Source organism: Mandrillus leucophaeus, unplaced genomic scaffold, assembly GCF_000951045.1.
Source record: "Mandrillus leucophaeus isolate KB7577 unplaced genomic scaffold, Mleu.le_1.0 Scaffold1390, whole genome shotgun sequence".
Taxonomy (NCBI): Eukaryota; Metazoa; Chordata; class Mammalia; order Primates; family Cercopithecidae; genus Mandrillus; species Mandrillus leucophaeus.
This window is the reverse complement of record NW_012101355.1, coordinates 260,793-273,700: the sequence shown is the minus strand read 5'-3', so window position 1 is coordinate 273,700 and position 12,908 is coordinate 260,793. Positions and strand designations below refer to the sequence as shown.

At 38.9% G+C, this 12,908-nt stretch overlaps 1 protein-coding gene and 1 pseudogene across 2 annotated transcripts in view; one reads left to right on the top strand and one right to left on the bottom strand.

The window, feature by feature from the left end:
* LOC105534798 overlaps positions 1–2,127 on the bottom strand; it is a 9,738-nt pseudogene extending 7,611 nt beyond the window's left edge. The window contains exon 1 of the transcript XR_001005330.1: positions 1,198–2,127. The product of XR_001005330.1 is annotated as a T-complex protein 1 subunit zeta-like (transcript). The remainder of the gene's footprint in view (positions 1–1,197) is intronic.
* The window catches only part of FAAH2 (fatty acid amide hydrolase 2), a gene marked incomplete at its 5' end in the record, with an annotated part of 178,555 nt that overhangs the window by 41,483 nt on the left and 124,164 nt on the right, over positions 1–12,908 (top strand). The gene's annotated exons all lie outside the window — the stretch shown is intronic.

Genomic DNA, 12,908 nt, shown 5'->3' with positions numbered 1-12,908 from the left:
CTGAAACCTTCTTCTCTCATCTCGTCAAAGTCATTCTCCGTCCAGCTTTGATCCGTTGCTGGCGATGAGCTGCGTTCCTTTGCAGGGGGCGATGCACTCTTATTTTTTGAATTTCCAGCTTTTCTGCCCTGCTTTTTCCCCATCTGTGTGGTTTTATCTGCCTCTGGTCTTTGAACATGGTGACGTACTGATGGGGTTTTGGTGTGGGTGTCCTTCCTGTTTGATAGTTTTCCTTCTAACAGTCAGGACCCTCAGCTGTAGGTCTGTTGGAGATTGCTCGAGGTCCACTCCAGACCCTGTTTGCCTGGGTATCAGCAGCAGAGGCTGCAGAAGATAGAATATTGCTGAATAGCGAGTGTACCTGTCTGATTCTTGCTTTGGAAGCTTCCTCTCAGGAGTATACTCCACCGTGTGAGGTGTGTGGTGTCGGTCTGCCCCTAGTGGGGGATGTCTCCCAGTTAGGCTACTCAGGAGTCAGGGACCCACTTGATCAGGTAGTCTGTCCGTTCTCAGATCTCAACCTCCGTGTTGGGAGATCCACTGCTCACTTCAAAGCTGTCTGACAGAGTCGTTTGCGTCTGCAGAGGTTTCAGCTGCTTTTTTTGTTGTTGTTCTCGTTTAGCTGTGCCCTGTCCCCAGAGGTGGAGTCTACAGAGACAGGCAGGACTCCTTGAGCTGCTGTGCGCTCCACCCAGTTCGAGCTTCCCATCCACTTTGTTTATCTACTTAAGCCTCAGCAATGGTGGGCGCCCCTCCCCCAGCCTGGCTGCTGCCTTGCAGCGAGATCGCAGACTGCTGTGCTGGTAATGATGGAGGCTCCGTGGGCGTGGGACCCTCCTGGCCAGGTGTGGGATATAGTCTCCTGGTGTGCCCGTTTACTAAGATCCTTGGTAGAGTGCAGTATTGGTGTGGGAGTTACCTGATTTTCCAGGTGTTGTGTGTCTCAGTTCCCCTGGCTAGGAAAAGGGATTCCCTTCCCCCTTGTGCTTCCCAGATGAGGCAATGCCTCCTCCTGCTTCAGCTTTTTCTGGTCCAGCTGCAGCAGCTGACCAGCACTGATTGTCAGGCACTCCCTAGTGAGATAAACCCAGTACCTCAGTTGAAAATGCAGAAATCACCTGTCTTCTGTGTCGCTCATGCCGAGAGTTGGAGACTGGAGCTGTTCCTATTCGGCCATCTTGCTCCGCCCCCCTATGCCTTCTTTTGAAAGAGCATCTAAGGAAAAGGGGTCAATCCCCTTTTGATTAATAACAACAAATCCTTTATCTGAATCACCACAGACTTTCCTTTTCAGTTTTTTTTTTTTTTTAACTCTATCTTCAATGAAATTTTCTTTAAGCTTTTAGGAGTTTTTCTCTCTCTTCTGCACTTTTGTAAAAAAAAGAGCCAGAATTCACTTCTGTTTTTTCATACTCTAATGATACGTTACAGGTGAGGACGTATGCATCCTCCACCCTTTTCTTCATATCAGGATGCCATGCTCCATGGTCCAAAACAAGCCCTCTGATTAAGCTTGTATCAGTTTCAGATTTATGTTTCATCTCCATGATCTCAATCATGAAGAGATCAATAGGTTCATCTTGTTTTTTAATGGCCAAAATGGAGTCCACTACAGCCTCTGTTAAGACATCTACAAGTTCAGGATGAACTTTAGTACGAAGAGGTGTTCTGGCCACATCTATAAGTGCTTCCCTGTCCATCTCTCTGCTTGCTTTGACTTCTTCCAAAAACTGAAGGGCCTTTTCCTTTGCAGCTTCAAATCCTTCAGCGGTTATTCAGGGATGAAGGCCTTCAGAAATGTAGAGATCCGCCTGTTTCATTAGCTCTCCAATGATTACGCACATTGGAAGTCGTAGCATCACCAGTTATATCATCCTGGCCTGTTGCTACCTTTGCTATTAAGGAAGCTGTTGGATGTTGAACTTGCATTTCGTGAAGCAGCACATTGCCGTCTTTAGTAAGTTCGATGTCTCCAGCGCCAGAAACGAGCATCTTCACGGTGCCCTTGGGTGCCAGGTTGGTCCTTAGCACGTCCTGCAGACCCCGCGCGGCGCTGATGTTGACCACCAGGGCCGCCTGCGCTCGGGCCACCTTGGTCTTGGCGTTCAGGGTTTTCACCGCCACCATAGCTGCTCCAGCGGAGGAAAAGGAAACAATGCTGAGAGCCCATAGCTGGTGCGGCAGATAGTCATATATTTTTTAAAGGAAAACTGTTTATGTGGTTAATCACATTCATTGATTTGCATATGTTGAGCAATTTCTGCACCACAGAAATAAAACTAATTTTTTATATGCTTCAGAATTTCATTTGCTAGTATGTTGTTGAGGATTTTTGCATTTATGTTCATCATAGATGTCGGCCTGTAGGTTTTTTTTTTTTTTTTTGTATCGGTGGGCTTCGGTGTCAGAATGATTCATGCTTCACAGAATGAGTTAATGAAGAGTCCCTCCTTCTTGACTTTTTGGAATAATTTAAGTAGTATGGGTATCAGATTTTCTTTGTACATCTGGCAGAATTTGGCTATGAATCCATTTGGTGCAGGGCTTTTTTCTTGGTAGTTTTTAAATTACTGATTTAATTTTGGAATGCATTATTGGTCTTTTCAGGGTTTCGGTTTCTTTCTGGTTCAATCTTGGGAGATTGTAAGTTTCCAGGAATGTATTCATTTCTTCTAGGTTTTCTAGGTTGTGTGCAGAGAGGTGTTTGTAATAGTCTCTGCGGATTTTTTGTGTTTCTGTGTGGTCACATGCAACATAATCTTCATCACTTCTGCTTGTGCTTATTTGGATCATCTCCTTTTTTTTTTGCTAATATATCCCCTAGTATTTTAGCCTTGTTGATTCTTCCAATGATTCAGCTTTTGTGTGTGTGTTTTTTTTTTTTTTTGATTTTTGTATGGATTTTGCAATCTAGATTTTGTTCAGCTCTTCTTTAATTTTAGTTATTTCTTTTTAAATAGTAACTTTAGAGTCTCTCTTGCTTCTCTAGTTCCACCACGTGTAATGTTAGGGTATTAATTTGAGATTTTTCTAATTTCTTGATGTAGGTGTTCAGCACTCCCCACTTTCCTCTTAACAGGTTTTCCCTGTGTCCCAAGATTCTGGTATGTATTGACTCTGATTTCATTAATTTCAAAAAGTTTTTTTGATTACTGCTTTACTTTCCATCTTAACCAAAAAGTCATTCAGGAGCATGTTGTTTATTTTCCATGTAATTATGTGGTTTTGAGAGATTGTCTTGGTATTGATTTCTATTTTTATTGCACTGTGGTCTATGAGTATAGTTGTTATTATACATTTTTTAAAATTAGTTCAGATGTGTTTTATGGTGGAGCATGTGATTGAGCTTAGAATATATGCTATATACAGATGAGAAAAATGTATATTTGACTGTTGGTTGGAGTATTCTGTAGATATCTATTAGGTCCAATTGATCAAGTATCAAGATTTAGTCCAGAATACCTTGGTTAGTTTTTTACTTTGATTATCTGTTTAACTTGTCAATGGAATGTTGAAGTTTCCCACTTTTACTGTGTGGTTGTTTCTGTATGTTTTTGCGGCTGTAGGTATCACTTAAGGACCCCTTGCAAGGCAGGTCTGATATTGACAAATTTTGTTAGCATTTGCTTGTCTGAAAAAGATTTTATTTCTCTTTCACTTATGAAGTTAGTTTGGCAGAATATGACATGCATGGTTGGAATTTCTTTTGTATAGGGTTGCTGATTATAGGCCTCCACTCTCTTCTGGCTTATAAGGCTTCTGCTGAAAGTTCTGCTGTTAGCCTTAATGAGTTCCCTTTGTAGGCGACATGCTCCCTCTCTCTAGCTGCCGTTAAAATTTTTTCTTTCACATTGACTTTGAAGAATCTGATGACTCTGTGCTTTTGGCATGGTTGTCTCATGTAGTACCTTGCAGGGGTTCTCTGCATTTCCTATATTTGCATGCTGATCTCTCTAGCACTGGGGATGTTTTTATGGACAGTATACTCCAATATTTCTTCCACATTGCTTGCTCTCTCTATCTCTTTCAGGAATGCCATTGAGTCTGAGATTCTGTCTTTTTACAGAATCCTGCATTTTTTGGAGCTTTTGTTCATTTTTTCTCTATTATTTACCATCGTTCTCCTATGTTGAATCAAAGGAGAAGTTTCTGAGTGCCGATATTTTTTCCTCAGGTTGGTCTGTTCTGTTATTAATGCTTCCAATTGCACTTTGAATTTCCTGTAGTGAATTTTTCATTTTCAGATCAGTTTGTATTTTTCTTAAAATGGCAGCTATCTATCAACACTTGAACTATTTTACTGTGTCCCTTTTATGTTTTTCAACCTTCTCTTGTATGTTGATGAACTTCCTTGCCATCTGGATTCTAATTTCTATGTGTGTAATTTCAGCCATTACAGTTTGATTAAGAACCATTGGTGCCGTTGTTTGGAGGTAAGAAGACACTGTAACTTCTAATGTTGCCAGAGTTCTTGCACTATTTCTTTCTTTCTTTCTTTTTTTTTTTTTCATCTGTGTGGACTAATGTTCCTTTAGTCTTTGGAGTTGCTCCCTTTTGGATGAGGCTTTTGCTTTTCTTTTTCTTTGATATTCTTGAAGGTTTGACTGGTATAAGTTAGGTTTAGTTGATTGGCATCATTTTCAGATGCTTTCAGGGGCTAAGGCTCAGCTCAGCACTCCTGGGCTACATGCTCTAGCCCTGGTGAACTGGGACCTAGTCCACAGCTTTATTCTCTTGCCCCTTGGGGGTTAGATATCTGTTGCCCTGGAGGGGCCAATGTGTTCCCAGCCCATTGGCAACAACACTGACAGACACTGCTAGCAAAGGTACTCCAGTGGGCTGATGGTCATCCCCAACATGGATGCACATCAATGGGGCAGCAGGGGTCCCAAAGCTTGCTCATGCCAGCAGGGTGGTGTGTTTTCCATACGCATGTGCATGCTGGCAGGGTGATGAGGGGAGGCTGTGGGCAAGCATACACCCACAAGGGAAAGCTGTGGGTGGTCATGGGCTGCTGGAAGTCTGTCTGCAAAAGCACTCCAACAGTTAAGCAGGGCTTGCCACTGAGGGATCGATGGCGGTGGATGCTGGTAAACAGTGGAGGCTGCACTGCAAGTGGGTGTAGCTAGGCAGGACCCTGGCAGAGGCTGGCAGATAAGCGGGAGCTCAGATCAGACTGGCCCTGTCCCACAGGCAACACAGCCATGTTCTTTTCAGTTCCAACAAAGGCTAGAGCTGCCTGGAGGAACATGGCAATCTTTGGGGAGTTGGCAGCCATGACTGTGCTCCATTGCAGTCATTTCTACACAAAACCTCTGGACTCCATACAGGCTGGAGTTCTGTGTCTGCAAACTCTCCAGGCAGTTCTCTTTGCTAGCTCAGATGTTCATGGGGTTGTGTGTCAAATGACTTTTTCCTATATTTATCTGTGTGTTGTATAAACTCATACACAATGACCTTGCATTACATTTTAAACGTTGAAATATATCATACACAGCATATATAAGTAATAATATATTCAGTTAAGATGTTGATTATTATAAAGAAAAGTGCAAAATGTCAGCATCTAAGGTTAACTTAGAATCTGTCCAAGGGTCCATGAAGTCAAAATTACTTTACAATAATGCTAAGATATAATTGACCCTTTTCATTATGTTGACATTTGTAGTCATGTTTCAAAAGCAATGTTATCCAAAGTGGCTGCACATTAGCATGAACAAGACAGTGACACTAAATTGCACTGCTAGTCATTATATTCTTTACTGCTACACACAGTTAGTAAAGAATAAATAAAAAGTTAAAATTTTTTAGAAAAGGATTGATATCAGCAAGACTGTTTAGAAGCTCTTTATACTTGTCCCTCTCATAAAATAAGGACAAAAACAGTGAATAAACAGCTACATTTTAACTCTATTATTTGAAAATGAATGCTAGAGCACAGCAAAGGAGTAGCAGAGACTCTGTGGAACATGTAGGCTTAGGATGGCTTCATGGACAAGGAAGCAAAGCACTCTGCTGCTGCTACCTTATCTCCTCAAATGGGATTCACTCAGAACTAAGGGGGACTTCCCTCTGCATCAAAAAGGGAGAAGGAGGTTTCTAACAGCCCCTATAAAGATCATGGACATCTGCAGTCCTTCCTGCTGAAGAATCGTGCAGTCCTCACAGATGTTGAGCCAAGTTTGGGAAGATGCCAGGATTTTACACAACTGCATTGTTAAAGGAAGAGCTGACATTTGCCCCCTTTCTTATTTGACCTAAGCTGCTGCTGCACAGTGCCGTCTTTTAACTGGAGCCACTGCTATATTGTGTCTTGCTCATGAGGGCAGTAACCACTGCATCCCTCCATCCCTGAGGTTTTGCATCATTACAACATGCTCATGCCTGGTAGTGCACCATTACTCAGCCAAACTGTTATGGCTCATTCCCCTTGGGAACAAGCTGCCTAGGAGGTCTTCCGTCTACCCCATTCCAGTGTCTACCATACCCTAACCCTGGCTACTCAAAGCCTGGCTCCAGCAAAACAGCTGCAAATCTAGCAGCCAAATACACAAGGCACATTGAACCCACCCCCGCCCCCAAACCCAGAGAATAGTTAGTGCTGTGCACGATACAGAAGCTGAGTACAAAGAGCTAGGCCAGCTCCATGCACCCTCATGCTTTGCCTATGTGGGAGCAGTGCACAAGCTGGTGGGCCAGCTCAGCACTCTCTTGATGTGAGAACCAGCCTGGTGTCCTGCCCTAAGGGGAACAGCAGACAAGCAGAAGACCAACTGTATGCTCTCTTGGCACACAAAAGAGCTTGGTGGCATACCCCATGGAACAACACACAGATGAATGCACATGCCGTGATCTCCCTCTGTATGTGGAACAGCTTATGTCCCACCCACAGTGGAGCAGCACCAGAGACACTGATGCTCACAAAGGCATTGCTGGTGTTGACTACAGCTGAAGGAACTGCATAGAGACTGCCATTCCACTCACTGGAATCAAAGCCAGCACACCCTACCCAACCAAGTCCTAGGAAACATCAGCAGGTACAAGTATCTCCACATGAAAGACACTTGATAATAGTGGAAATGGTAACCATTCCACCTTATGCATGGGTATTAATATAGGGACACAAGACACTTGAAAAGTCAAGGAAATATGACATTACCAATGAAACACAATAATTTTGTGGTAACTGATGCCCCCCAAAATGGAAATTTCTAATTTTTTAAAAAAAGTAATTCAAAATAATGACTCAAGAAAACTCAGAAATATACAAGAGTACAGAGACACACAATGCAACAAAATCAGAAAAACAAGTCTTAGTATGAATGAGAAATTGATCAAAGAGATAGATACAATGGAAAAGAAACAAACATAAATCGTGGAGCTGAAGAATTCAGCCAACGAAATAAATAAGACTGAGAGCTTCAACAGTATACTAGATCCAGCAGAAGAAAGAAGTTTTAAACTTGAGGAATGTGTTTTGAAATAGCCCAGTCAAAAGGAATAAAAATAAAATAATGTAAAAGAGCAAAGAAAACCTACGAAATAGGTGGTACATTATTAATCGAACTTCTGCATTCTAGAGATTTCAGTAGAAGAGATGGAGAAAAGCACAGAAAGCTTATTTAACAAAATAATAGCTGAAATTTTCCCAAATTTTGGAATAGATATGGATATCCAGATCCATGAAGCTCAAAGGACTCCAAACAGATTCAACCCAAAGAGGTCATCTCTGAGGCCTGTTATGATCAAACTGTTAAGACAAAAAGAATTACAAAAGAAACATCAGAAAATTGTCAAGTCACATATAAAAGAATCTCCATCTGACTAACAGCAGACTTGTCAGCAGAATGCTTGCAGGGCTAAGGAGAATGGGATGGTATATTCCAAGTGCTGGGGAATAAATTGAGATAAAAATGCCATACCCAACAAAACTATTCTTCCAAAATGAAGGAGAAATAAAGTCTTTACCAGACAAACAAAAGTTGAGGAAACTCACCATTAATTATATTTACATTAAATGCTTAAGGGGGTGATTCAGCTGGAAGTAAAAATATAATTACTAACATGAAACCATGAGGAACTATAATAAAGGTAAATTTATTATCAAATTCAGAACACTCCATTATCATAATGTAATATAATTTTTCAAAATCTCTATGAAGGTTAAAATCACAAGGTTAAATAGTACCTATAGCTACAATAAGTTGTAAGTGGACACAAAATATTAAAACATGCAAATGGAGATACAAAGTTATGAATTTTAAGAAATCTATAATGTTTGTATGTGACCAAACTTGTTATCAACTTAAAATAATTTATTATAACCATAGGCTTTTCATGTAAGTCTCATAGTAGCCACTAAAAGCAAATTACAGCACATAAACATATAAGAAAGGGGAAGGAATACAAAGTTTATTACTGTGGAAAATCCCCAAATGATAAATGTAAAAAAAAATGAGAAGTGAAGAAAGCAACAAAGGATACAAATAATTTAACAAAATGGCCGAAGCTAGTCCTTAGCAACCAATAATAACCTTAAATGTAAATGAATCAAATTCTACAATTGAAAAATATAAAGTGGATGAATAGGTTTAAAAAAAAACATAACCCAGCTGTATGCTGCCCACGAGACTCATATTACCTGTAAGAGTTCATATAGACTGAAAATGAAGGGATCAAAAATGATATTGTATGCAAATGGAACAAAAAGTGAGAAGTATTTATACTCAGGTAAAATGCACTTTAGATCAACAACTGGGAAAAGAGGTTAAGAAGATCATTATATAATGAAAAGAAGTTGATTCAGCAAAAGGATATAACAATTGCTAATATATATGTACCCAACACTGGAGCACACAAATATATAAAGCAAATATTAGATATAAATGGAGAGGTAGCCTGCAATATAATAATAGTTGGGGACTTCATTCACTTTCAGCAATGGAATGATTATCTAGGCACAAAATTAATGAAAAATCAGATACAAACTATACTCTAGACCAGGGATCCCCAACCCCCAGGCCATGGACCAATACCAGTCCATGGCCTGTTAGAAACTGGCTGCACAGCAGAAGGTGAGTAGTAGGTGAGTAAGCATTACTACATAAGTTTTGCCTCCTGTCAGATCAGCAGCAGCATTAGATTGTCATAGGAGTGTGAACCCTTTTGTGAACTGAATATGCAAGGGATCTAGGTTGTGTGCTTCTTATGAGACTCTAACTAATGCCTGATGATCTAAGGTGGAACAGCTTCATCTCAAAACCATCTTACCACACACTGCATGTAAAAATTGTCTCCCATGAAACCACTCCCTGGTGCCAAAATGTTTGGGGATTACTGCTCTAGACCAAATGGAACTAATAGACATTTACAGAACATTCCACTCAACAGCTGCACAATACACATTATTGTCAACAGCACATGGAAGTTACTCCAGGATACATCATATGTTTGGCCACAAATAAGTATCAAAAATTTGTTGGTTTTTAATTTTATTTTATTTTCAACTTTTATTTTAGATTGAGGGAGTACATTTGCAGGTATGCTACAAAGGTCTACTGCATGATGCTAAGATTTGGCATATAATTGAACCTGTCACCCAGTTAGTGAGCATAGCTCCCAATAGGTACGTTTTTGACCATTGCCCACTTCAAACTCTCCCCAAGCTTATAGTCTCCTGTGTCTATTTTTCTAAACTCTATGTCCATGTGTACACAATGTTTAGCTCCCACTTATAAGTGAGAACATGCAGTATTTGGTTTTCTGTTTCTGTGTTAGTTTGCTTAGGATATTGGCCTCCAGCTCCATCCATGTTGCTGCGAATGAATTCATTCTTTTTTTATGGCTGCATAGTACTCTGTGATGTATAAATACCACATTTTCTTTATCCAATCCACCATTGATGGGCATCTAGTTTGATTCCATGTCTTTCCTATTATGAATAGTGCTGCTGTGGACATGCAGGTGCTTGTGTCTTTTAGGTAGAACAATATTTTGCTTTCAATATATACCCACTAATGGGATGATTGGGTTAGATCACAGTTCTAATTTTATTTTATTTTTTTTAGGTTACTTTCAACTTTTACTTTAGAATCAGGGGATACATGTGCAGGGTTTTTAAAAAGGTATATTACATGATGCTGAGGTTTGGGGTATGATTGAATCTGTTATTCAGGTAGTGAGCATAGTATCTGATAGGTTTTCCACCATTAACACTTTCCCTTTTATCCTCACCTTGTAGCCCCCAGTGTCTACTGTTCCTATCATTATGTCAATGTTTACCCAATGTTTAATTTACACTTATAAGTAAGAAGATGTGGTCTTTGGTTTTTTTAATTTCTGCATTAATCCACTTACAATAATTGCCTCAGGCTGCATTAATGTTGCTGCAAAGGTCATGATTTTCTTCTTTTTTGGCTGCATAATATTCCATTGTGTATATGTACCACATTTTTTATACAGTCCACAGTTGATGGATACCTAGTTTGAATCTATGTCTTTCTTATTGTGAATAGTGCTGTGATGAACATATGGATCCATGTATCTTCTTGGTAGAATGATTTATATTCCATTGTGTATATACCCAGTAATAGGATTGATAGGTGGAATAGTAGTTCATTTTTTAGTTCTTTTGAGAAATCACCAAACTGCCTTCCAAAGAACTGAACCAACTGATATTCCCACCAAATATGTATAAGCATTCCCTTTCCTCTGCAGTCCTGCCAGCATCTGTAATTTTTTAACTTTTTAGTAATAGCCATTCTGACTGGTGTGAGATGGTATCTCTTGGTGGTTTTAATTTTTGTTTCTCCAATAATTACAGTGACAATGAGCATTGTTTTTGTATATTAGTTGGATACTTCTATGTCTTCTTCTGAGAAGCATCTGTTCATGTGTCTTGCTCACTTTTTGATGGGGTTATTTGTTTATTGATTTTTTTCCAAGTTCCCAAATTGAATATCTTTATTTTTATATTCCAGATCATTTGAAAAATTCTTTTATTAGTGGTGACATTTCTTGTTTAATGATTACTTCTCTTCCTAAACAAAAGTAGTGATAGAATTTTTAACTAATTAATTAATTAGTCTTATTGTGGTAAAATATACTCACCATAAAACTTACTATATTAACCACTTTTAATTTTTTAAACTATTTTTATTACAATAGGTTTTTGGGTAACAGGTGGTGTTTGGTTGCATAAATAAGTTTTTTAGTGGTGATTTCTGAGATATTGGTGCAACCATCACCCGAGCAGTATACACTGTACTCAATATATAGACTTTTATCCCTCACCCTCCTTTCACCCTTTCCCTCGAGTCCCAAGAGTCCATTATATCATTCTTACGCATTTTCATCCTCATAGCTTAGCTTCCACGTATGAGTGTAAACTTACGATGTTTGATTTTTCATTCCTGAGTTACTTCACTTAGAATAATGGTCTCCAATTCCATCCAGGTAGCTGCAAATGCCAATATTTCAATCTTCTTTATGGCTGAGTAGTAGTATTCCATGGTATATCATGGTATATCATATTTTCTTTACCCACTCATTGACTGATGGGCATTTGGGCTGGTTCCATATTTTTGCAATTGCAAACCATGCTGCTATAAACGTGTGTGCAAGTATCTGTTTCTTATAATGACTTCTTTTCATCTGGGTAGATACGAAGTGGTGGGATTGCTGGATCAAATGGTAAATCTACTTTTAGGTCTTTAAGGAATCTCCACACTGTTTTCCATAGTGGTTGTACTAGTTTACATTCCCACCAGCAGTGTAGAAGTGTTTCTTTTTCAATGCATCCATGCCAACATCTATTTTTTTTTAATTTTTTTTATTATAGCCATTCTTGCAGGAGTAAGGTGGTATTGCATTGTGGCTTTGATTTGCATTTCCCTGATTATAAGTGATATTGAGCATTTTTTCATATATTTGTTGGCCATTTGTATATCTGCTTTTGATAATTGTCTATTCATGTCCTTACCCCATTTGTTGATGGCATTGTTTTCTTCTTGCTAATTTGTTTGAGTTCTTTCTAGATTGGGGTATTAGTCCTTTGGCAGATGTATAGATTGTGGAGCTTTTCTGCTGCCCTGTGGGTTGTCTGTTTACTCTGCTGACTGTTTCTTTTGCCATGCAAAAGCTCTTTAGTTTAATTAAGTCTCACCTCTTTATCTTTGTTTTTATTGCATTTGCTTTTGGGTTATTGGTTATGAAATCATTGCCTCAGCCAATGTCTAAAAGGGTCTTTCCGATATTATTTTCTAGAATTTTCATAGTATCAGGTCTTAGATTTAAATAGGTGATCCATCTTGAGTTGATATTTGTATAAGATGAGAGATGAGGATCCAGTTTCATTATCCTAGATGTGGCTAGCCAATTAATCCAGCACTATTTGTTGAATAGAGTGTCCCTTTCCCACTTTAGGTTTTCGTTTGCTTTGTTGAAGATCAGTTAGCTGTAAATATTTGGATTTATTTGTGGGTTCTCCATTCTGTTTCATTGGTATACGTGCCCATTTTTAAAGCACTATCATGTTGTTTTGGTGACTATGGCCTTTTAGTATAGTTTGAAATTAAGTGATGTGTTGTCTCCAGGTTTATCATTTTTGCTTAGCTTTGCTTTGACTATGCAGACAGTTTTTTGGTTCCACATAAATTTTACGATTTTTTTTTTTTTTGGCGATATGAGATACTCCATTTTTATTTTTAAAATATTAGTCCATCCAGAGAATGATGCTTGCATTTACTTGTATGATTTTATCCAATACATACTAAGAGAAAGTTAACCACAGTAGAAAAACCTCTGCTGTCTTATTTGTGGAGAAATCCTAAGTTGGTGTGAATTAGAAGTCCTAAGTTTTTATTGTTTATTTTTTTAATTTATTTATTATTATTATACTTTAAGTTGTA